This window comes from Protopterus annectens, chromosome 1.part2, assembly GCF_019279795.1.
Source record: "Protopterus annectens isolate FY-2018-M chromosome 1.part2, PAN1.0, whole genome shotgun sequence".
NCBI lineage: Eukaryota > Metazoa > Chordata > Ceratodontiformes > Protopteridae > Protopterus > Protopterus annectens.
In genome coordinates, this window is record NC_056727.1 from 188,137,461 (window position 1) to 188,151,896 (window position 14,436).

The window sequence follows — 14,436 nt, forward strand, 5'->3', positions numbered from 1 at the left end:
TTTTCTCTCAGTCGGTTTACCCAGTTAATAAAAAAGAAAGTAAAGAAGAAAGCATGAAACAAAGAAAAAGTAGCTCTCATGTCCACAAGGGAAGCAAATAGCAGACGTGAGCACTTATAAGTTTGTAGTCCACAGAAGCAAATAAAGAAGAATGCAACTTAAATAAGAAAATAATTAAAAAAAGAGTTATTTTCAGTATAGAACCCTGAGTTGCAGGAATAAGATATTAATAGCCTAATTAAGTTTTCTTCTGTAGTTTAAAGGTGATGCATTTACAGTTAGCCAAGTAATAATAATAACAACAACAGAGCTGTGTTTAGCAACCTTAAGGTTGATAAGCTACTTTACTGTATAAGCAGTGCTTTCATGAATGCATAAAGTGTAGTCCTCACTTCCTGAAGAAGCTATGTTTTACACTTAATTTCATTTCCACTTATACTCTTGATGTTAAGATCCCCGGGATTCATGAAGCTCAGCGTAAGGCCGGTGTAAGGCCTGCGCCGGCGGTGCAGTGAATAGTCGGCGTAGTAGCGCCATATGCATAGTAATGAGTGTGCATCGCAACCACAGACACGTGCGTAGTGTACGTGAGCGAGCCCAAGTAGGATGCGTCCGGAGGCGTGGCTAAGCCGGCAGGCGATGAGCAACCTAAAGTGCTGACTGCCACAGTCCGCCCATAATAGTAATGTCACCAGCCAGGGCCCGTGCAGAATGAAACGCACACAGAGTATGCAACATAGTACCCGTCCCAACAAAAGGAGAAGCAAACACAACCCACGAAGCCCTAAGTGTACCCGTCCAAGGAACAAAGGATACGCGTAACACCGTGTTCGTCCCACAATGCACCGTCAGTGGGCATACCCAGAGAAGGTGTACCGCAGCATGTCAGCGCGCCGCACCGACATAGGAGTAGCGACTAAGGTTGCCACCTGTCCCACTTTGCGTGGGGCAGTCCCTCTATGGGCAGTTGTGTCCCGATAAAAAATATTAAAAACGGCAAATGTGCTAAGATTGTAGGACATAATTATATCCTGTATTTTATGTAATGGTCGCATAAAATAGTTATTTCTGTAACTAAAATACCTAAATGTCACAAGAAACAGAATAAGCAACCAAACTGCTACAAGAATAAGCTTTTATTTAGGCAAACAAGTTAAGTTCTATGCTATGTACTGACTGTGGGTATGTGTCGGCCTGTAGAATCTGATGTGAGTCCCGAAAATGTCCCACCTTGGCTATTGGAAAAGGTGGCAACCCTAGTAGCGACATGGGCATGGTCACCAGGGTTACCAACTGTCCCACATTGCTATGGACAGTCCCTCATTTGACAGTTGTGTCCCACCAAATATCGAAAAATGGCAAATGACCTGAGATTTCCGGGCAAAAATATTCCCTCAATATACCTGTAATAGTAGCATAAAACATATATTTTGTATATGAAACACATACATGGCATAAGAAACCGAATAAGGAACCCAAATGCTACGAGAATAAGCGTATATTATGGCAAAAATGTGAAGTTCTGTCATCTCTACTTGCCGTGGGTATGTGTTGTCCTGCAAAATCCGATGTTTCCACAAAAGATGTCCCACTATGGGCATTGGAAAAGGTGGCAACCATAATGGTCACAAGCAGTAGTGAGAGTACACAGCCGGGTAACCGTGTCGACATAACAACAGGAATGAATCAAGATACCCTAAACACAGGCAAACATGTGCATAGCAACATGTACCACACCCGGCAACATGTTTGTCGCATACACAGGACGGCGTATGTCTAAGCGTAATATCCAGAAGCAGAACCCATGCATGCAAATGTAATACACAATAGCCCCATTGTAGCATGTAAGTCCCACCCATGTACGACCGTGCACCCAACCCAGCTAGCAGCCTTGTGCAGCTACACACCTACACACAATGGGCATACCTGAAATGTGGTAAGAAGTATTGTTTTAGGCAGTGCCACGCGGGCAAATATGTACCCCACATGTCACCAACCCACCTCAGGTACAGATATGCAAATGGCTGCATGTGAATGAGTCTGCAGAATGTGTACATCCCGCATGTGGTATGCACTCGTCCAAACCCTATAGACTTGCACATGCCACGGTGCACATAACTGTACACATGTGGACAGGTCGGGATGTTGAACCACCGCACTGATGATTAGCTATGCAGACAAGTCAAACACATATAGCGGAACATGTGCCTACCAAACAGGACGTCCTAACAGGGTGCCACAGGCACAGAAGCGGAAGGTGGGACATCACATGTGGAGTGTAGCGTTGCCGGACGGCCAAACACCCACGGCCAAGGTAAAGGATGGAACAACATGCATATGGCCGGATGGATGTTGTTAGAAAAATATATATAGAAACACATATGAAGTGCCAGTTTAGAAGCAAAATACTATATAATGCATTGAATTGTACTGTACAATATGGCAGTAGAAATGATCATGCATGTAATTGGTGAAGCTTAGCTGCAGTGTGATCGAACTCTGACCCTGGCAGTAACCAGTTCAGCAGGCTTATGTCTCTCAGCATCAATTATCTGCTGGGTTACAGAAAAATAAATGTATGTACATGTATATCATCCTCCCTTCCACTGAGGAGGATGGTTTTGTGAGCTCTATCGAAGATAGAGTACAACTCCTTACCAGAGAGACAAAGGAACGATTAAGAAATGAACTGACTATTGTATCGGAACAGTCCAGGGTCCTTGAAACAGCAACAATTACAGAAGGACACTGTAATTGACCAGGTGCCTTGCAAGGCTGTGTTATTCTCATGGGAAAACATTTTAAAAGCATTACCTCAGCACCCTCGTATGAATAGAATATTGCGGACCATAGTGATGGAAATGCCCTGTGACTGACCACGTCAGTAAGGTGGGCAAAAGCTGATTGTAAACACTATATAAACAAATTGCTTCCTGTATAGAGTCAGACAAAACTCTCATACTTGGACTGTAAAGTTTTATGCCTGCCAGTGTACACTACTTAAACGTTGTGAACCTGAGCTTCCTGTGTTATTGACTGTCACTTAGAAAAGCCTACTGATTTCTACAGTCTGGTTTTAACAACTTATTTGACATTGTGGTCCTTCTTAGCTGGAATTCCCTTGGTAAGCTACAGGTCAGAGTGCATGGGTGGTTAGACATCTGCGCAGGAGAAGTTGCCTAAATGGTTCTTCTTGAGTGAAAAGACCTCCGACTGAATTGTTGTGTGTAAAGAGGCTGTCCACTGTCTGATCTGTGGCTGAAAAGCGGAAAACTGGATCCCAAGAAGAAAACGTGCAGTCATAAATGGGAGGCTCAGGTAAGGAGAGTTTGCCTCTTTGTCTCTGTTGTAGATCAGGGACCAGGCTACATTGTGTTTCTGTTAACAGTTGTGATAGCAGGTCGAAGACCAATCCAAGTAGTTTTACATTTGGACATAGATCAGGGGAACACAGAGTAGAGTAAATAGTCATTGTAGACACTACAGTGGATACAGGGAAGGAGATACCATGTGGTACGAGAGAAGGGTTACGTAACAGTCATTTAGAAGACATGGGAGATTAGTGCACTAAGAGATCGTGAGATCCGCGTTTGACGGGTGATGTGAAGTATATGCAATTGCAGAGAGCACATAATGTGAGATATTCTGCAAAATGGGGTAATAAATATGACATTGATGGTATATTAGACAAAATATCGTTAGTGAAACATTGGAATCACTTAAAATGTGATGCAGATGTTCTAGGGTTACCACCTGTCCCACTTTGCGAGGGACAGTCCTCTTGGCCAGTTGTGTCCTGCAAACAAACTGAACAAATGGCAAATGTCCTGATATCTTAGGACAAATATATTTCCTATATCTTCTTTAATAGTAGCATAAAACAGTTATTTTGTATCTGAAACACCAAAATATTATAATAAACAGAATAAGCAATGCAAATGCTACAAGAATAAGTTGCTATTCTGGCAAAAAGCAGATTGCTGTCCTCTGTACTGGCAGTGGGTATGTTTTGCCCTGCAAAATCCGACGTTCCTAACACAAATGTCCCACTTTGTGCATTTGAAAAGGTGGCAACCCTAAGATGTGCAGGCTAAAAAACAGCGACAATTGGGTATCCCTCAAGCACATATGTGGATTGAGGTAGTGAACCGAAGGGAACAGAAGACTAAAAATGTGAAAGCATCATACGTAGACAAAGAAGATAATAATACAGTAGTAGCGACGGCCCCCCCCCCTCCACCACCTCCGATACCACATCCAGGATATGAAGCGGGAGGGCAGGCTAGTCCCTCCCACGTTATCCTGTGGCAACTGAGGTATCACAACGACCAATTGTAAGAGAAGCTATTGAAACCACATCACAAACACGTAAAATACCTAGGGACACTCAAGTAAGAAGAGAGTCACTAGAACAGAGTGAGGATATCTGTCAATTAATTGAAGTACCGAACCCTCAGGCAGGACAGGAAGGCCAGGACCCAACTCCCTTAGTGTATAGACCGTGGACACCAGAAGATATCCGGAATGTCACAGAGGGAATTCCCCATCCACAAAGTAATCACTATTCACCATGCAATACCCCTGTATCTCCTGATAGAAAAGCAAAGGGGGAATGGCGGATGGTACAGGATTTACAAGCTGTAAATCATGTAATAATACCTAGGGTACCGAAGGTGCCAGACCCACACACTATATTGAATGCTATGAACCCGCAACAGAAGTATCTTACCGTGGTACATATAAGCTATGCTTCCTTTTCAATACCTATACATCCAGATAGTCCGTATTGTTTTGCATTTACATTCAGGGTAACAGATACAGACATACCCGGCTATCGCAGGATACTGTGAAAGTCCAACGATATTCGCATAGGAGATGGCTAGCAACATGCCGGTGTTTACTCCACCCGGGGGCAGTCAAGTTCTACTTTATGTGGATGATATCCTGCTTGCGGCCCCTACCCAGCAGCAATGTAGGGAAGATACAATAGCATTATTGAAATATTCAGCAGAACAGGGACATAAATTAAGCAAGCAGAAATTGCAACTACGGAGAATACAGGTCAAGTACCTGGGATATGTGGTATCCAAGGAGGGTAGAACATTAGATGACGATAGGAAGGCAGCAATTTCACAAGCACCCAAACCAACTACCAAGAAGGGAATGATGTCCTTCCTGGGCCGACTAACTGTTGTCGAAGCTGGTTACCAAACTATGCTTTGGAATCTGCTCTATTGTCTGCTTTAATCTGTAATACACCTATGGAAGCACAAGATATACTACACTGGATTCCAGTAGCAGAAACAGCTTTCTGCAGACTAAAACGATTGATAGCTTCAACATCTGTTTTAGGTCTCCCGAATAAGCATAACAGATGTTTCCAGACTGTAGATTGTAAGCAGGGATATATGACGTCAGTCTTGACGCAACAGCATGGAAGTAAGCAACGCCCCATAACTTACTACTCATCGCAGTTGGACCCAGTGGCATGGTCATTGCCACATTGTGTACAGGCAGTTGTTGCAGCAGCCATGGCAGTACAGGCCTCGGCATCAATGGTATTATCCCCCCATCTCACTGTGAGAGTGCCTCATGCAGTTGCGATCATATTGCTGCAAGAGAAAATAGCATTCCTGACCTGTGCTAGACATCTTTCTTGTTTGACCATACCCCTGAGTCAACCTCATATGGTGATTGAACGTTGTACAACATTAAACCCATCAACGTCACGTCCGACACCTGTGTATGGCACACCACACAGTTGCCTACAGGAAATGGAGCAAATAACTTTACACAGACAGGATATCACTGATATACCCTTAGATGATGCAGAGGTGACAGTTTATGTGTACGGATCATGTAGAAAGAGTCCTACAGGAAAGAAGCAAGTAGGTTATGCAGTAGTTATTGATAATGAGATTATAGAAGCCCAACCCCTGCAGCATAACGTGTCTGCTCAAGCAGCAGAATTGATAGCTTTAACACGTGCTTGCACTCTAGCGAAAAACAGATGTGTGGACATTTATACCGATAGTCAGTATGCTGTCTCTACAGTGCATGTTTATGCGCAGCAGTGGAAGAATAGGGGAATGATAACATCCACTGGTAAACTGATTAATCATGCACAATTGATCTTGAATTCATTAGATCTCATTCAGTTACCTACTAAAGTAGCTAATTGTAAATGTGCAGCTCATACAAAGCAACAGGATAAGATTAGGAAAGGTAAGGCACGAGCTGATGCAGCTGCAAAACAAGCAGCCTCACAGTCAGAAAGTGTCATTTTGAATGAGGAATGACAATCCTCAGAGATTCAAATTTAGAAATGTTAGAAACAATGCAAACATCAACTACGAAAGCAGAAAAGCAGACGTGGGTAAGACGAGGAGCAATCCTTGAAGACGGACTGTACATATCCACAGTGAGAAAGCCAATATTAACGTCTAAGTCATTCAGATATGCGGCTTTGGTGAGCCATGGGTAGAGCCATGTCTCAACAGGGGGGATGGTACCCTTGGTTAACAGAATATTCCTAACATACGGAATTAGGAACCACATACAAACATTTTGAGCAGCGTGTCATATTTGCAGTAAACATCATGCACAGGGAGCATTTCAACCGAAGCGAGTGAGTTTCCCTACACCACCATATCCGTTCCATACTATTTGTATGGAGTTTATACAGCTGAATAAATGTGAAGGGAAGAAATACTGTTTTGTGATTGTAGATATATTATCAAAATGGGTAGAAGCATTACCAACCAGGAATCCGGATGCAGCAACAGTGGCAAAGGTCCCAGTAAAATAAAGCATCCCTAGATCTGGCATACCGGAGAGAAGCTACAGTGACAATAGAACACATTTTGTGAACCAGACAATCCAGCAACCTGGGGGATTATTTGGGATTTCCTTGAATAATCATTGCATGTACAACCCACAGTCAGCATGACTGGTGGCGAGGTACAATGGGATCCTGAGAAATAAGTTGAGGAGGTTGATGAGTGACACCCAGACGAATTGGATTTGCTGTCTACCTCTAGCATTGCTGAGCATGACAACAGTTCCAAATGTAAAGGGTTTGACCCCCTCTGAAGTAGTATTTGGAATGGCATATTATGTGCCACAGTGGAAAGCTGTCATGCCTGCAGAGCTGGAGGTCAATGGCTCATTAGCAAGTTACATGAGAGGATTGTTAACCAATAACACTGTTTTGCAGTTAAACTCTTTTTCAGAAAAAGAGCAAGCGAAGCCGGACGCAGAGCTGACTCCAGTATCCTGGGTGTGTTTGACTGTTATCCAAACAAGTAACTGCCCGAGTCCAACGTGGGAAGGTCCGTACCAGGTACTGTTGGCAACGCCTACTGCAGTAAAGTTTGCGGAAAGGTCGTCCTGGGTTCACCTCACCCTTTTCAAACTTGTAAAGGATATCCAGTCTGATTTACATGTTGTAGCCAATATACCATAGAGACAAAATCACCCGGGGCATAGTGTATAACAATACAAAGCAACCCCAAAGACATTGGTTTACTGTCCTACTGATCATGCACCTATTAACCATGTTTGTGGTGACTTTACTTTTGCTGTGATCTTTCCTGCATATAACTACATAGATACAAATAGTGATACGTGATGAACTGGCCAAAGATTGGCATCCAAACCTCAACACATACCTAGGCATGACGCGTGTGCATGTACAGACTATGAACATTTCAAATTGCTGTGTTTGTACTGCCATACCTACATCATATGGAGGACTTCCGATGTATGTTGTCCCCTTGGGGATAGATTGAGACTTGTGAATATTTACCTTTGATACAGGTTCTGTGAGATCACAGGACAAAGTGGCACTGTACTTACCTGTTACACAAAAAGGAATTGTTTGTTTTCATAAACATGATACAGTCCAAGTTGGTGGGAGTAATTGTAACATAACTGTGTCTTACAATTGTCATATAACAGCCAAAGATTACAGTACTAGTTGTAGCACCATTCATGATTTGTATTTAAGCTTAATGAGAACAACGTGGAAAGATGTGCAGAAACATCCTGAATTGTATAAACAGTCGCCTGTTATAGACAGGAAAATGTTGCATGCAGAGTTAACCCGCATCAGTAGTAAAGTAGAATATTGTTATTTTGTTTGTGGGAAAAAAGCATATCAATGGTTACCTGAGAATTGTTTTTTGGGTTACCTGGCTCCAGCCATATGACATACTGCAGAATTGCCTCTGGGTACGAAACGAACTGTAAGAGATATAGCTCGAAGAACTGGGAACTCAGTCGAGAAACCTACTAATGCAGTGGGTGAAATGGAAGCTGTTTGGAAAATCATTCTTCTGCAAGAGATAAATGAAAATTGACTCATATGGACTCGAGTGACAGTGTTATATCGTGGCCTGGAACAATCCCAGCTTATGGAGCAGTGAAATCAATCAGGGAACTGAGGAAGTTGTCAAAACCTCTCGGAGGAATGAGCAATGCGACTTTTCACTCTCGAACTTGTGACTGATGAACTGAATGCAATGAGAACTGTTGTGTCACAAAATGTAATGGCTCACGACTGCACCCTGGCGGCGAGAAGTGGTACGTGCACGCTTATCAAAGAAGACTGCTGTGTCTAAGTACCACATAATAAGCATGATATCAACCACCACCTAGAGGTAATACAGCAGGTATCAGCCATGGCGGAACCAGGCCCAAACCCACTGACAAACTATTTCCAGAAACCATTTGGGGGATGGGGTTCACTCATAACTGAAAATCTTGATTGCCATTTGTGTTGTTCTGCTCATATTGTGAGCATGTGTCTGTTATGGATACTTTGTATGAAAGTATTAGTCAGGGACTCTGTTGACGTATCTGTAACCGAGACTATGTATCAAGACCTGTAGTGGGATTTGTTAATACCAAATGAAATCCTTTCTGAAATGTACAACAAATGACTTGCCTAGTTAAACGTTCCAGAGAGGAAGAGGCTAGGGAATGAAATAGTGTTGTATATGTTTCTGGATAGAATAGAAGCAATCAAAGGAGGGAGAATGTTAGAAAAATATATATTTAAACATATATGACGTGCTAGTTTAGAAGCAAATAGTGTATAATGCATATTATTCTATTTTACAATATGGCAGTAGAACTTATCATGCATGTAATTGCCTGTAGTGTAGCTGCAGTGTGATCGAACCCTGACCCTGGCAGTAACCAGTGCAGCAGGCGTATGTCATTCAGCATTAGTTATCTGCTGGGTTAGAGAATAATAAATGTATGTACAGGTATATCTTTCATCCTTCCACTGAGGAGGATGGCCTTGTGAGCTCTATCTAAGATAGAGTACAGCTGCTCACCAGAGAGACGAAGGAACCTAGTAGGCGATGAACTTACTATTGTACCCGAACAGGCTTGGAACCTTGACAGAGCAGAATTTACAGAAGGACAATCTAATTGACTATGTGCCTCACAAGGCTGTGCTATTCTCATGGGAAAACATTTAATAAGCATTACCTTAGCACCGTTGTAGGAATACAATATTGTGGACTATAGTGATGTAAATGCCCTGTGACTGACCACATCATTAAGGTGGGCAAAAGCTGATTGTAAACACAATACTCATACAGCTGTTTCTTGTATAGAGTCAGACAAAACTCTATACTTGTACTGCATAGTTATTTGCCTCCTGGTGCACACTATTAAAACGTTGTGAAACTGAGTTTCCTGTGTTATTGACTGTCGTTTTGAAAAAAGTAATGAGTGTTACAGTTTGATTTAAACAACGTAATTGACAGATGTGTATGTTCTAGCATGGGAATAGGTCAAGCCAACCACCACAATCACCATGTGTACCACATACAAACAGCCAGTAACACGCAGTAGTAATGCATGAAGGCATACACGACTGTGGGAATAGCACAGGACATATGGCACGTGCCAAGTGCAGATGCGTGACACAAAACCCCAGGATGGGGCTCCCTGCAAAGAGGAACATGTGCCAACCACACCTCCCACAGATGTACTGGCAATGACAACACATGCCAGACACACAGAAACACTACCGTCCAACCCACGACTGCAACGGAGGCTGGTCAAACACCACTATGAAGCATGCACAAACAGGGACATGTGTAACCGTTGCCTTAACACCCCCCCATAGGCCAAAGAAGAATAGAATGGACATATGCATGTAATGTTGTGAAGGATGTGTGGTAGTCCTCAGTATCACAGTGGTAGGGACACAGATACACTGTAATCAACCATGACGTATGTGCACTGTAGACAGCATACCTGCAGGTAATACAGAGGACAATCACGTGCCACAGAAATATACACATGAGAAAGAGGATAGGGGATAGACAAGTGTAAATGGGACAAACTATGAATATAGGTTCATAGGTCCATAGGTAAAGGGTAGGCCATCTACCCAAGTTCAGCCATAACCCTACACCATAGTTAGGATTCCTTTGCCATCCTTCCTGTCCGGAGATAAAATGCTTATGATATTGCTGTACCTCTGTCAAGCAGTGATACTGATGTAATCCCTGGCCTATATCTGCAATCCCCCATCCAACGGACAACATACCCCCGAACAAGGCTAGCAAGGATCTCTGCCTCACATGTACTGTGATGTAGATCCACAGCATTGTGAGTGTCCGGGTGACGTATGTGTCACTCCAACACATCCTATTAATGACCGCGTCAAGGTTCATGTCACCTGCCCTCGTGGTTCCAAGGGATGCACATACAGTAGTTGAAGCATAGACATGACATATGGGTCGACATGGCCTCGTATGTCAGGCACAGGTCAACACTGAACAACAGGTATGTGACTGAATGGGGCAGGGGTCGTACAAGTGGGGCAGCATTACACAAATCCATGACAGCCTGCATCTGTATGACAATTAACCTATGAGGCCTTCCCAGCTGCTGTAGGTGTCGGGTCAGATACGGTCCGAATGGGGCAATGTAGTCAATCATAGGTGTAACACGTAATGAGTACAAGGAGACAATGACCTACCCTGATCTAGATGTGAATCCCTGCACAAACAGGTGGGCAATGTAGAAGTCCCACCGAACCATGATAGCAACGTGTGTGTTGAACGAATGGTGACCGACAACCTCTGTCCCCTGATCCCTGGTAATCAAGTGGACTGCCACCCATATGCTGGACAGGGGTGACCTAGTACTCCTCGACAGGTATGATGTTGCATTACCTTGCATTTAGCTGTAGGCCATGTCCCTGACAGCAGATATGCATATCTGGGAGGCCCCTTTGAAGGATATCCGTGTCAGATGTCTGTCCCACTATGGCACCCGTTTCGCAGTCATCTACAAACAATGTCGCCCATAACACCCGTGTGTGTGCCTGTACTGTGGAAATGTAGATGTATAAGAGGAGTGGACCCAGGGAAGAGCCCCGTGGGACACCGCCTGTGACAGGCAGTAGGTCTGACATGCTGCCAGCAACTATGACCGCGTGGGCCATGTCACATAGCCAGTTTACAACCCATCCTGTGATGTACGTGTTCACATCCAAGTCGATGGGTTTATCAATGATACCTGAGGGGGGTAATGTGTTGAAGGCCTTTGCCAGGTCGAGGTAGGCTGTATGGACTGCAAGACCCCCATCAATGGCCTCGGTGACTGTCCTGAAAACGTCAACCATGCTTTAAATGCATGAACCGCCCCTGACCAAGCCAAACCGTGTTGGATGCAAAGTATGCAGGCCCCTATGCCTTCATCTACGAGTCGCAGTATGATCCCTTCCCATGTCTTTGCAGATAGGTCTCCTCATGGTAATGGGACAGTAATAACCAGGGTCAGTGGAGGCATTGGCCCTGTGACGTGGGACTACAGTCGCCATGCGACACAACCCGGGTACGTTACCCGAGGTGAGACTACAAAGAAACAGCTGTCCTAACTGTGGGTCTAATTCCTCAATGAGATCATGGAGTACACAGTCGGGTCACCAGCTGGTCTCATGGATGTTATGTTCACTACCCTGGAGAGAGCATGTCCCACCTGTGCGTCACAGAACATTTGGGGACCACAAACCGCTGGGACAGACATCTCTTCATGTGGGGGGGAGGGTGTGGAGATGTCCTCACCGAACTTGTCAGCCCGTATTTTGGCAATGTGTGTATGTTGAGTAAACTCCACATCATCGTGAACCCAGTCAGAGCATATGTGGGAGTGACCTCCCAGGTGTCCAGCATAGCAAATGAAGGCTGTATGATTGTCAGCCAGGTCCATGTAGATATATCTGTGGAACGTGCCCTGGACCATGTCATGACAGCCTGTAGCTGTACACATATAATGACCAAGGGTGTCATACCTCACAAGGTGTCTGCTCCGCCTTGTAGTAGCCACCTCCTCTCATTGTACAGCTTGTGTATGGCTGGGGTACACCACACTGGATGCTTGGCATTGGTACAATGAACCACAGTTGGGTAAGGGAATGCCTGATCTATGCAGTCCTGTAGGTACCGGTAGACGGCATATGTAAGTGATGCAGTGGCTGCAGTACTGTTGACCACTGGCTCAGGGTCCTTAAAGGAGACCACAGTAGTGTTCAGAATTGTGAATTCTGCCTTTGCGCAAGCCATGTGTATGGTAACCGGCAACACCCACAGCAACGGATGTCAATAGCAGAAGCCATTGTACAAATAACATAGATTAACTTCGGCATGACAATATGTATTATCATACATGTATTGACACGTGTCTGCTAATTACACTTGCAAATGGCCGGTAAGACCGGGCTAAAGTTCCCGTGATTTACCTAGTCTGGTGGTGTTGTTCCGACAATAAAGTGGCGATACTTCCCAACCGGGACCTCTGGGGATTAATTAAAGCGGTTGTTAACCTGCAACATTGGATGTACACCATTTGGTTCTGGTCTCAGAAAACATGGTTTCCATAGCACTACACACTATGGGTAGTCAAGCAGACATCCACGATTGGTGAACACACAGCAGCAGTCAAACCCACTGGCCACACGGACACAGTCCGACAAGCTCTACACTTTACATATGCACATTGGTGTCCATTGTAGGACCCAAAAATTTCCTGTACGGATTGCGTGCCAGCCTCCGTCATCACCCACGTGAACTGATTGTCGTGACCACGTCACAGCTACACATATGCACCGCAAGCGTGTTCAATGTTGATGATAGCTGTCCATGAAATGCAGCACATATGCACAGAAATCCCCAGGGTACCGAGTCCATAGAAGTGCGTCCACATCACAGTCCCGCACACATGAAGGATGTGTAATGGGTAGTGTCGACTGTTGCAGTCAAGGGATCCTGGGTATGAAGAAACAGGGCTCGGCGTTGTTTTGCAGGTAAGCCTTTGTCCCGCCCCGTGGGAGGGATGTGTGCGTAGCACCTGCCTTACTCCCCACTAATAATGCAAAGCATCCACCGGAGAATGCTACATGCAGGTGTGAAATGTGTAGAGCCCTATACCAGTGTCCAGTAGGCAATTCTCATGGATGGACAAGCGTACGACCAAGATGGCACCCACAACTGCAAACCCGGGGGAATTTCACAGCCGCGTTAAGGCATAACACAGGGAATATACATAGGGACAGTCCACCAGAACCAACAAAGGTTCAACCAAGAAAATAAAATGAAATTCGAACCAAAGTGTGCACTGAATGAATACTCAAGATCTGAAACACGAAGATTTATTCAACCAACAACAGACTAAGCATATGCTTTCACCAGCAACCTGGCTTCTTCAGAGTCTGACAGTAAAACACTCCATATAAAAACCACTCCACATTTAAAGCAAGAATGCATTCTCCCCACCCATCCAATTAATCAATAAATCAATCAAACAGACAATTTCTTAAGAATACATTTACAACCAAGTATTAGTTTAAAAAAACAATTCATAACATTTAATAAACTTATAATAGTCATACACTACAAATGTGTACATATAAAAATGTAATGTAAAATTGCAGTTCCTCTAAATAACACTACTTAAGTATTTTAACTGAGGCTTTATGGTGACACATTCATTTAGCCCAGGGCGCCTGGTAGCATTGAGCCTAAGCTGCCATTCCATTTCTAACCTTGCTACCCTGTTCTGTGCATCACACTGAATGTTAGACTTAACCCTATCTATAATAAAAAATAAAAAATAATAAATAATAAATAATAAATAATAAATAAATAATAAAAATTTGTTAAAATTCCCACATACTGCACTGTGCAAATAAAGTGCATTGTGCTCATCCTTTCTCCTGATTGAACTGACATGTTCCCCTATTCTTGTTTTCAAGCTTCGTGTAGTCATGCCCACATAAAATGCATCACATGACATACACGAAGCAAGATATACACAATTCTTGGTGCTACAATTACAAGCACCTGGACAAGATATCGTACGTTGATACCCCACTACACTTACGTACGTCCCAACTGCTATGTTTAA